This window comes from Eretmochelys imbricata, chromosome 3, assembly GCF_965152235.1.
Source record: "Eretmochelys imbricata isolate rEreImb1 chromosome 3, rEreImb1.hap1, whole genome shotgun sequence".
Taxonomy (NCBI): domain Eukaryota; kingdom Metazoa; phylum Chordata; order Testudines; family Cheloniidae; genus Eretmochelys; species Eretmochelys imbricata.
This window is the reverse complement of record NC_135574.1, coordinates 138,517,383-138,530,261: the sequence shown is the minus strand read 5'-3', so window position 1 is coordinate 138,530,261 and position 12,879 is coordinate 138,517,383.

Below are 12,879 nucleotides of genomic sequence, written 5' to 3'. Positions count from 1 at the left end.
AAAATCAGGACATCTGGTCATCCTAGGTGTGAGACATCCTATTAACAGTTTTCAAGTACATAAAAGGTTGTTACAAGGAGGAGGGAGAAAAATTGTTTTTGTTAACCTTGAGGATAGGACAAGAAATAATGGGCTTAAATTGCAGCAAGGGCAGTTTCAGTTGGACATTAGGAAAATCTTCCTCACTGTCAGGGTAGTTAAGCACTGAAACAAATTGCCTAACCTGTTCTCAGAAACATCCAGTGACAGAGATTCTACAACCTCCATGGGCAAACACCTGTCAGGAATGGTCTAGTTATTACATAGTCCTGCCTTGAGTGAAGAGAACTGGACTGGATGACCTACTGAGGTCCCTTCCAGTCCTACACTTCTATGATTTTATGAATATCTATGGACAGAGAGAGCAGGGTCCACTCCTCTTCTCCCTTCCATCAACTTGCCAGAGTTCTTTGAAATTCAGGCTAAGTTAGGACAACACTCAGGTACCACCTCTGCTGACTCACTAGGGTGTGATGGCCCATTATATTTCAATATGCAGATCCATTTGTGGGATTATGGAGTTAGTCAAGTTTTTCATGGAGGGACTTTGCTCCATACTTTTTATGGCTATGGTATTTCCCTTAGCAATACTTTATGTCAGATCTTATCAAGTTCTTTTTGAAATCCAAGCAAATTATCTTCACTGGGGCATTTATCTACATTTCTCTGAAAATGGAAATTCTTCAAGAATTCTGAAAGGCTGTTGAGGCTTCATTTTCTGCTACAAAAACTGTATTGGGTTGGCTAATTGAAGCATAAGCATCTCTTTTTAAGAGAGAATGTCATTTTATGATAGACCTGGGGGTGGCCCCTGAGATGTATATGTGCTCACTCATCCTGCTGAGTATTTCACCAGCTCAGTCAATTGATGGTTCCTTCAAGGCCAGTCTGCAGGAGTACACAAAAACCAGCTTAAAACACTGTTTTCTGTAAAACTGAAGTTACAGGCCCCGAAAACAAGGATAGCCCTTATTTTATGCAACATATGGTTACCGTATTTATTAATAAAACTGAGCTCATTCACACTAATGTTGCGGACTGTATGCAGGATGGACAAGACTGAGTTGAAAGTATTTCTGTTTGTTTGGTTTTGGTGTGTGAGTGGGAAGAGGCAGGGAAGGTTGGTGGCAAAATGTTTCACGCACCTGGCAATGTGTTAAGGCTGGCCCTGATTACTGTCTCTGAGTAAAGGAGGTAGTAAATGGCTTCCGTGATCAGAACAAATCAGAGGCCAGAAGTGCAGTACAATCAGTACATTTGTGGGAGCTGTTTACTTTGAGATAATATTTACTTACACTCTATTGCACACTCTGCTTTTGCACAACAAAAGAGCTTCTGCTGAGATGGCTCTGAAGGGTTCTTTATTTTGTAAAGGTAAATATTTTGTTAAGGTTGAAAAATATGGACAAGTGTCTTAGAGACAAATATGAGCAGCAATATGACACAAAATGTTGATTGGCTGTGGGAACGGCAATTTTCAACAAAACGCATTATTCCTTTTTTTTTAAAAAACCACTCAGGGCAAGTAATAACATAACAGAATTACTGGTGGTGATACCAGTGTGACTGCATAAAGGTCCAACGAATAACTAATGGAGTGAATTCAAGTATCACTTGTTTTATGTTAATATATGGGTCTAAAAAACTGAAGGAAAATTACGTTGTAATTTTAGACTTTTGGTGGCAATAAATTACTCATTTCTTTTACTCTGTTTGTTAAATTTAAAATGCACTACAAAAAGATAAGAGATTAGACCTTCATAAAATACAATATCAACATGTTAGTTCTAGCTAAAAAACCAAAAGCTGAAAAATGTGTACTTGAAATTAAGCTTGCAGGATCATCTCAGTGGCTAGGGAAGAATCATTGAATCATAGAAGATTAGGGTTGGAAGAGACCTCAGGAGATCATCTAGTCCAACCCCCTACTCAAAGCAGGTACAACCCCATTTAAATCATCCCAGCCAGGGCTTTGTCAAGACGGGCCTTAAAACCTCTAAGGATGGAGATTCTACCACCTCCCTAGGTAACGCATTCCAGTGTTTCACCACCCTCCTAGTGAAACGGTTTTTCCTAATATCCAATTTAGACCCCCGCCCCCGCAACTTGAGACATTGCTCCTTGTTCTGTCTTCTGCCGCCACTGAGAAAGCTCAGGTTTTTTTTTTAATTTAAATTAGAAATCCAGGAAATTCAGTGATAAGAAACTCAAATCTTATAAAGTAGTGAAATTCACACGTATCTTAACTCTGGCCTCAGAGACATCAGCTTCCATTCTTCCCACATTTGGAGAGAGAATATAAAAAAGGTGCACCACAGAACACTGGTTTGATCTTAACATGGGAATATGTGTTTGTATATGTGGATACAAAAGCTGTCTATTGACACTTGCATTAATAATTGGCTGCCACGTAGAACTATAGCCACTGATCCTGTAAGATGCTGAATGACTCTCAGAACTTCGCAGGACCATGCCCTTAATGAAGAGTGGGGAGTTGACCACCTCCACCAATCTATTAGTTTCACTGTGAACTTGAAACATTTTTATGTATGCTATGTATAACGATGAAGTGGGTATAACACTTTATATCTAAACATAAAGAAATATGGCAGGCAGCAGGCTTAGGAGCCTGGGAAAGTGGGAAGAAACCTCTTCTTCATTTTACTACTCCCTTGCCCCATGAAGGGAGTCATGAGGAGTGAAGAATCCCTTTCGTGTTGCCCCGTGTTGATGTTCCTGGGGAATGAAGAACTCCCTTGTCACTTGTTGGACACGTCACCATCCTACCTCACCCCCAGTGAATTTTATGTTCAGACTATCAAGGACCTATAACTTTTTTACTTCATCTAAGACTTAAATATACTGACCATCAATCAACGACATATGGGGGAGTAAACTTATATTCAAACATTTGATGAAGGAACACAAGAATTTATCTAAAAAGATGTTCTCTTCTGTTCCTTCGGGGAATCACGGAATTCACAAATTCTTGATGTGAGAGATGGTTTCTAGAACTCCAGGCTTCTGGCAAATGTATATTCTTGAATCAATGAACTCGAATAGCCTTGAGTCTGTTCTTCAGACTTTTGCACAAAGACTTCAACAGCTTACTCGCACTAAGAATCCAATGCTGCTCACTGTATTAGCATGAGATGTCAATGCTAGCACTTACTGAAGTCAAGACAATAGCAGCATCTGACCGTACATGACAAAAACTTAATGACACAAACAATAAAACTTAAATTAATAAACCCTCCTCTGGATGATCCTAAGAAGTTTAATGAGAGAGACATAGGAAGAATCTTGCTCTAGGGAGGCCTGTAGCAATATCTGGTGGCCTGTGAGCTACATTCAGCCTGCCAGATTTTTTTTTTTTTGGCCTGCCAACCAGGAGCTTTGCCACGGGTTCACTGTTTTCAGTTCCATTGCCTGGACCTGGCATGTCCTGCAGCAGCCAAAAGCATCAATTGCAGGGAAAGCCCTGCTCAGGCCCAGGCTGTGGCACGCCCAGAATTGAAGTCTCTCAAGATTCCATAGGTTGTGAAGATCGAGCAAGCCTTTACCGTCCATATGCAAACTGTGACTTGTTTCCACAGTAGCCAAATTTGAGCAGATTTTCATGGAGATGGCAAAAGGCACATCCCTGACACAAAGGCCACCCCCTGCCAAATTTTAAGTTCCTGCTCAAAGGCCTGGGAATGCGAGAGCATCTCAAATAAAAGGTTGTTGGGATTTTTTAAAATTGGGGGTGGGAGAAACAATGTATTTATTTTTCCTTAGAAAAATTGAAATGTCTGAACCCTTTGCAAATAATTCAGTCTGAAAAAGACACCTTCCATGGAAAATTTCAGCCTGAACAATTAAAGTTTGGCAAATTTATAAGCAACTGAAAAGAGGGTCTTATAATGGGAATTATCAGGCAACCTTAATCATAGGAGGTGCTACCAACACTGCCTGTAATAACATCCTTGGGATTTTGTTTTCTTGTTGTCATCTGCATTTTTTTAATTCATCACAAAAATCTTTGCTTTGTCTGAGCATTCAGCATGCTGCAGAAAGCAGGGGTTCAGTCAAGTATATGACTTGAACTAAAACAGAAGTTGGGTTGAGTTGATCTAGAATATGCACATTCCTTAGTGGAGGACTGCTGGTAGCACACACTGTATTTTAATAATATGATGGGTTGGGTCACAGATACCCCCTTGGGACTGCCACCTGATGTGCTGAGACTGCCTCTGAGCCTGCTTTCCCTGCCAGCTTGGGACTTCAGTACCTTGACTTGTTGAGCCAGACACGCTAGCCTGCTGCAAACACAGACACAGGTCTGAACCACATCCCCCCAAAAGCTGCAGACTTAACTGAAAAGGCTTAGTGCTCCTGTCTCTATCACCCAGATACCCAGTTCCCAATGGGGTCCAAACCCCAAATAAATCCATTTTACTCTGTATAAAGCTTATACAGGGTAAACTCATAAATTGTTTGCCCTCTATAACACTAATAGAGAGATATGCACAGCTGTTTGCTCCCCCAGGAATTAATTACTTACTCTGGGTCAATTAATAAGCAAAATGTGATTTTATTAAGTATAAAAAGTAGGATTTAGGTGGTTCCAAGTAATAACAGACAGAACAAAGTAAATTACCAAGCAAAATAAAACAAAAACATGGAAGTCTAAGCCTAATACATTAAGAAACTGATTACAGAAGAAATCTCACCCTCAGAGATGTTTCAATAAGCTTCTTTCGCAGACTAGACTCCTTTCTAAACATGTTAAATGGTCAATCAAAATGATAACTTTCCAAATTTTAGAAATAAAATCTTTTCACTGAACTGTAATTATTTTTTTGGATTTTTTGGTTTGCAATTAATTTTTTATGGATTGACTTTTTGTCCTGATTTGAGATGGGAAAACCTTTTTCTTTTTAACCTCAAATTTTAATGGGACAAGAAAACTGTTTCCTGCCCTGTTCTAGTAACAACCTCTCCAACAATGTAAAAACATTCCCCATTTAGGTGATTTAAAAAACAAACTAACCTCTCCAAGGCTTCAAAGCTTCGAAGTGCTGCTCCATGAAGGACAATAAGGTCATATCTTAGGCTACGGTCAAACATGGAACAAGGTGTCTATCTCTGACTTGTTACACATCAGAAGTGGTTGTTCTAATCATATGTCTCATCTCTTTTACAAAGACCCTGATATTTTTTTCATGTCTCTCTGCTTCTTCATCAGCTCCATTACTTACCAATCTTTCCCTTGCTTGTTTTGCTTCCCATGATGTTGTACCTTCCTTATCTCTACTTATTAAGCAGCTAATAAATTCCCTTTTTGCTCCCAACCAGTTTCCTCATGCTATCTCATTTGTCGTATGCTGCTTTTGCTCCTGCTTTATTGCCCCTCCGGTGGAATAAACTCCCTCTTTCTACTTGTTCCACATATCATGTGTGATCCAGCTCTGTTAAAGGCCTAATGCTTCCACATGGTCTAGGAACCAGTGTCTTGACCAAGGTGTGCCCGCAAGGGCTGGGGGGGGAAGATACCAGCGAAAGGAGGACACTCAGGCCTAAGAATAGTAAACTACGCTTTATTGAAGGAAGAAAGGACTTATGCTCCAATCTGCGCTGGGAGCCCCTAGAACGCGCGGAGGGGCTGCAGGGGATTCTGGCTGTTCGGGACAGCTGACCAGGCAGGACTCCGCCGGGTGGGGAGTCCTCTGCGGCGCTATATTTTCTGTGCTTATCTTGGGGTTACATGGGGTCAACAGCTGGCTACATTCTTATATGTACGATTTATACTTATTACATAAGCTGACTCCTTTACAGGCAAAAATATGCTGAGCTATGCTACAATGTCTTTTGGCAGGGTCTGTCGGACAAAGTTAATTGAAACTGCCTGCATCCTCCGCTTACATCCAGTCATATACTCAGTCCACCACTTAGCTCCTCGCCAATCTTCCGCAACCTTGCCCCTACACAAGGGAAGTTCTTTGGCTTGAATATGGAGCATAAACTGTGGTGTACTACAGACAGAAGCTGATGCACAGCGTGTGGGTGGAACTAACCAGGGCCACATCTCCACCCCAGTCACATGCCCTCTGAGACATGGAGTAAAGTGCTGGTCAGCCTTTCCCCATTCGTCCTGTATATGTCAAGCACTGAGCCATCCAAACTACAGATGCACTTAGAACCACCTCCCCATCATAATTTTATCTTCAGTAACCACCACCATTCTATTTAAGTACAAATTCTCCTGGTATCGTCTTCCTTCCCCACCCCCTCCCGCCCCCCCGCCCCGCATCAGACCAATGTTGGACAGACCTAATTAGTCCCTTATTTTTGACAATACACCAGTTAAACATTTTTTGCCTCCCTCATTTCTTCAGTGGGTTGTCATTTTTTTAAAAAAAATTGTGCATTTACCTTTGGTAATGAGATTCTGTTACTTCTGTATTCTCCTGGTATTAGGAATAATGCAAATACTGAGGTAATGCCATTTAGTCACCTAGGCCACCACAGAAAAGCTTTTAAGGGTGACCACTGCACTTGCATTTCATGTCCTGTCTCAGTGTTTATTGGCTATTTTTTTTCTCTCCAACTTTATATTGGTTTCAAAAGTTTATAATAATGTTTCTATTAATAATGCTAAAGCACCAGGGTCAAAAGCAGTCGATAAGAGAAGAGATGCTAGGTTATTTATTTTTAAGTGTTGTGTGTCTACATTTGTTGGCCAGTAATTCAGTCTCTGGCATCTATTATTCAAGGTCAGTATGCATTTAGTTGGGGTACATCTAAGGCACGCATTGCTCACGTCCAAGCCATTTTATTTAGAAAGTAGTGGTTCACATTTGGTTTTTAGTTCTTCAGGGGGAATTTTGCCCTTTAACCATGTCCAGATCTCTGGCAATTTGTAACAGCTCGTGGCAGCCTTTATTTTATCCTTCTTGGTCATTACTCACCAAGGCCCCCAACCAGATGTGTTAGAAACACTGTGTAATGTGTACAGCACATTCTCTAGGAGCACATAAAAACTGAAAAGAGAATGATAGTCACTGAGGTAAGTGTCTTGATTCCCTCCCCCGCACAGACTCTGGAAAGAAGCTGGGCTGTTATATTATCCTCCCTCATTTGAAGCATTTCTCTTTCATTTAAATGTAGATGTAGTATGGGAAAGAGGCGGGGGCGAGAGGGGAGACTGCCAGTAGAGAAATGAAATGCTTGCTGACATGTTGATACTGGAACGCTCTGTAGCTAAAGGTTGGAATTCAGACCCCACTGAACAGGTTGGACTTTGACTTCACCACACAAGGAATGAGTCTTTTCAGGTCAGTTAGCCTTTCGCTTTCTGAAGCTGGCATGTTCCTAATGAGGGAAAACAACACAGGAAAGAGAGTAGTTTCTCAGCAACCCGTAACTGACTCATGCTGCTGGCATCATAACTAGGAGTGAGAGAGCACTGCAGGATCCATAATGAAGATGTTTCTTTGGTAATCGTGACCAGCCCTAAAGAAATGGGGAAAGAATTGAAAAGTAAATAAGAGACAGATATTAAATCAACAAAAAAAGAGAAACTATCACTTCATTCCCAGTACAGCAGGCTGCTTATGGAAATGAAAAAAACACTTCCCCTCAGGCTTCCCTAAAAATACGAGGCTTGCAACAGTTCATAATAATGATTCCAAAAAGGGAACCAGTATTGCATGGTCATGATACACACAACTGGGGAATATAGCTGTGGTTATAGAAGAAGTGTATGGGGTTGGACAAGACACATGATCATAAAACAAATGCAAAACCTACAAGTATGAAAGCTGTCCAGTTAAAATCAGAAACCATCAGGAAGAAGAAATGTTAAGGTACCTACAGCAATATTAACTCAGCCACATTGCATATGGATACTATTCCTATTTTCATCTGGTTCAGTGTATAGCTTAATTATATTGTTTGTTAAAATGTATCTCAGAAGATATACAAGAATGTGCAGCATGGCCAAATTAATGTTGCTGTGGGAACCTCAACTCTTGCACTTCCAGATTGCTCATTTTTATTTTCTATTTTAGGTTCTGATTCTGGCACTTAAATATATGCTTAAGTTCATGTTAAATTTTCAGTTGGATTGAAGCACATGCTTAAGTTCCCTTCCTGAATCAGGGCCTTAATGTTGTATTCACTTAGGGGTTTTAGCATTTAATTTCCTTTCTTTTTTAAAATAGGGGGGAAAGATGTCACATGTGCTCATAGTTAATATTAACATTTAAAAATGGTCCCAATTAGGGCTTGAAGGTGGCATGTCAGCTTTTGACCTTTGTTTCTGCTGTTTTGGTTTGAGACAGTTTTTTGCTGTGCTGGGTTAGAGGTGGTGTGCAGCTGCTCTGCTTCCATTATGATGGCTGCATTTTGGTAATGGAAGGGTAAAAACCAGGATGTTAACATTTGTAGAATACAGCAGAAAACATTAGACATTAACACAATAGAATCTACAAGTTGTTCATGCCTATGATTTTATCCTTTTCCTGATAAGATAGAGTGGGACCTCTGCAGCATTTTGCTGAGTAAATATGCTGTTGAATCCATCACCTGCATACAAATTATTGCAGCAGCATCCTAAGAACAGCGGAACCTGCCCCTGTCTACCCCAAGCCTCTGGGGCACGCTAGGCAGAGGGAAGGGCCATTGTGAATGTGACACAAAGGGTGTGGGACTTTACTGTAGTGCTAAAATATTAGCCGGTGCCTATAGGATTTTTATTTTAGTAGCTTATAAATAGCTACACACATATTTTTTTTAAAACTTGGTCGTGGACATTTCTCAGCAAGGCCTAGTTACATACCCAGGACTCAGTTCTGCCATTTGATAGATGGGCACTAGATGGTACTATGTTATAATAATTATATGAAATTAAATATTTTTATATTAGCTTTCAAAGGCCGCATTCTGGATTGGGAACCTCCTGTTAGCCACTCTACAAATGCACACTTATATGTGAACTCAGCCCAAACATCTTAGTGTCATTAGACAAGTGAATGTAACAATGATAGGAAAGAAGGACGAACAAGGGTGAGAGTAAAACGGTATTGTGGTTATATAGGTTAAAATGTGCACAAAGTCACATTAGATATTTCTCTGACTCCATGGGCACACCTTTCAACTTTGCTCCTTTCTAGATTTTGACTTTTCAGTTCCTCTCTCTGACTTCCAAATGAGCCCATAAGTCCCTGGTCTTTGCTTTCCATGTTGCTGGTCTCACTCTGAGAACCTCTAGAGGAAATCCTGTGAGCTACACTGACTTCCACCACTGTGAGTTTGTCCTGGTGTTTGCAGCTCAGGTTTATTCTTTCTAAATAAATATCTTCACAGATCAATTCCTACACTTTAAAACCCCAGCAACTCTTCCCGTTTGACTTCAGCCTTACTCCCTCCACTTATACCTAAGAACTTGATCATGCAAATTAATTTAAAGACAGCGGGGATTTACATTCCTTTTCCTCTCAATTACGTACTTTAACTTTCTTTTTTTCTTTTCTTTTTTATAAGACTAGTCTCCAATTTGGTTTTATTCCCTTGGTCTGACTTACAGAACTTTCCTCTACTGCTCTCCATTGTTCATTCTCTTCTGGTTCTTCTTTCAGACACCAAGCACACTTTAAGCTCTTTCCTCAGTCCAGCCCTGCATCTAGTTTTCTTTCCAACGTACCACCTTAATCATCTCATCAATTTCTCACAGTGAACCTGTCAAATTCTTCATCTTCCAGAATTCTCTGATTTTCCTCACCATTGACAACTGCATTATCTTCTGTTAAAAGAAAAGGAGTACTTGTGGCACCTTAGAGACTAACAAATTTATTAGAGCATAAGCTTTCGTGAGCTACAGCTCACTTCATCGGATGCATGCAGTGGAAAATACAGTGGGGAGATTTATATACACAGAGAACATGAAACAATGGGTGTTACCATACACACTGTAACAAGAGTGATCAGGTAAGGTGAGCTATTACCAGCAGGAGAGCGGGCAGCGGAGGGCGGGGGAGGGACCTTTTGTAGTGATAATCAAGGTGGGCCATTTCTAGCAGTTGACAAGAACGTGTGAGGAACAGAGTATGTGTGTGTGTGTGGGGGGGGAATAAACATGGGGAAATAGTTTTACCTTGTTACACTCAAGTTTACAACCTCAGTTTGCTTTCTTCTGTCTCTCTCTCTCTCTGTTTCCCACTATATACACATTCTTACCAAATCATTGTGTTTTCTCTATAACATACCTAATGCTCTCGCAGGCTCAGACCCCACTACTAAAACCCTGGCTCATTCTTTTGTTATCTCTTGGCTTGATATTGCACTAACCTGGAGGTAAATTCTACAACAGAAAAAGACTTAAAACTTGTCTTGTATCTCAAAGCCTTCAGTGCCCTACTTCTTGGAGGATCTAGATTTGTTTTTGTTTTGTTTTAACATTCCTTCCCCCAGCCTTTTTTCTTATGATTTCATGACAATTATTGCCAAAGTACTATTTCACAAATTCCTCATTTCTCTTGCCAGCCATTTAATCTGAGCTATAATGTAGTCTCAGATCTTAGAATCTAACTGGTGCATTGTTTCAGGCTCCCCACAGCGAGAGTGCCTGGGTGTGATTAAGCAGAGTTTCCACCTCTCAAGTGCCCCATCTAGACATTCCCTTCCTCTTCTGATGACTTAGCCCTCCAGCCAGGTCACCTACCATTGCTCCCTCTTTCTGGTTATCAAAGTCCCATATTCAAAATAGTGTAACTCTCGTTGCTAATTTGTCTGTCTTCAGGTCCTTCTTTCTGGAACCCAGGGCCCTCAGGTTTCCCCCTTGGGTCCCTGCACACTAACTCAAACATTTCCCACTCCAGCTAACCCCCAACTTAAGTCTTCTTCCAACCCAAACTTCTATAGGGAAAATTCGGCAGTATGTAAAACTTCGAAGCAGATATTTCTCCTTGTATTAGAATGTGTTTACCTATTATATATTCTAACAGAAATAATCAAAATTGTGCTTAGTTCACCTAGCAACATGGAAGTAGCCCAGTCCATTATCAGTTCCATAACAGTAATGTGACCTTGTTCTTAGGGTATGTGCAACGTGCCTCAGGTGGCATGTGACCAGGATTCATCACCAAATTTGGTCTGTTGGTTGGATCATTAGGTTCCACAGCCCTGGCCGGGTACTGATGGAGAGTGTGATGTGAACACTCATCTATGCCCCATGACATTTCTTTACTGTATTCTTTCTTGTTCAGTCCTTGCAGAAGTGGGAACTTCTTCATTGTAATGTTGGAAAAAGTAAGCAAGAAATGAAGAAAATGCACCTGAATCAAAACTTTAAATGCCAGATCTATCTCTTGGGGATTCTTATCTATCGTCCATTTGTGGTCTTGTCCTGCAGTTCTTACATATGCAAAGCTCCCATAAGAGGTCTGCAAAATTTTAAGATGGAAGAAAATTTCCACGTTAAAAGAAAATGCAATATACACTCATCACTGAACTGATTTAACATGACTTATCCCTTGCTTGACTTGTGAGGTTAGTCAAAACAATATAAAAAAAAGCATAAACAATGTTTTAGGATCTGTGTGGATAAAATCACATACTGCAATAGGGAAGGCTTCACCTTCAGTCTTGCTTGCTACTTTGATGTGGCTGTCAGAACAATGGAAAAATTGGATGGGTTGTAGAATAAATTAGTCCTCTCCTTAGCAGAGTATTCCACTATCCCAAAGAAGTACAACTCTGCCAGAATTTGAAATTGGAATAGTTAATAGGAAATGGATACATCAGAGACACATCTTAAAATATAGATAAGCTTGGAAGGATTAGATTTTTATCAGTAAATGTTGGTAAACATTGATTTCACTGTACATACACAAACTGAAAAAAAAATTCTATTGACGATACCTGATGTTTACAGATAGGTGAAGTAAAAAAATGCTGCTTGAGAGCTTATTAGAGTTTGATTTATTAATATTTACTTTTTATATTTTGATATGTCAGGTAGACAATTTGTTTTATTGGTCATAAAGCTTTCAACTTTTTGAATCTCAACATCTACTATCATCAAATTATTCAGGACCCCCCACTTGTCTGAGTCCCTCATAATTTACTGCAACTGTGAAAATTTAAATTGATAAAATAGAAAAATGCTTAAAAATAAACATTCATATCTGTCACAGTTAAAAAAAAAATCAAATTCTGCCAAGCCTAAATATAAACTACTTCATCCATACTATAAGGATTCCAGAACAAATTGGCTTTCTTCTTGTTGGTTCTCTCACTTAAATCAACAAGATGACATTACCGTAAGAAAGTAATATAATATAACAATATTGGAAACCCACTGGTATTTTCTTCCATGCCATTCTAATTCATACTATTATTAAAATGCATTCTCTGTTCATTATCTGAGTAATTGGAAGGAAGGAATATATGTGAATCTTTAATATTTTCCTGTGAGGTTTTACAAAAGATAAAATTGCATTTAAAAAGGTACTTTGTGCCATTGCCATTTATAGCCCCCTCATAAAAGCTGTTAAAATGCAATCTGATACAATAAGTGTTTGAGTTTGTGCTGTTTTTGATGCTCCCCAGCAGGTTAGGTGATTTGTGTTCTTAATACATCTTAAGAACTATGTTCTTCCACTGTATCTATCTAGTGCAATATAAAACCCTATCACTGAGCTATCTGAGCTCTTTAGTTCTCTCCATTCAAGAGGTGGTGCTTAGTTTGGAACCCCAGATGCATACTTTAGGAAATGTGGTTTATTTCTGTCTCTAATGACTGGACTGAATCACTGAGTCTGAACAAACCTGAACTTTTGGAAGTTCAAATTTGGA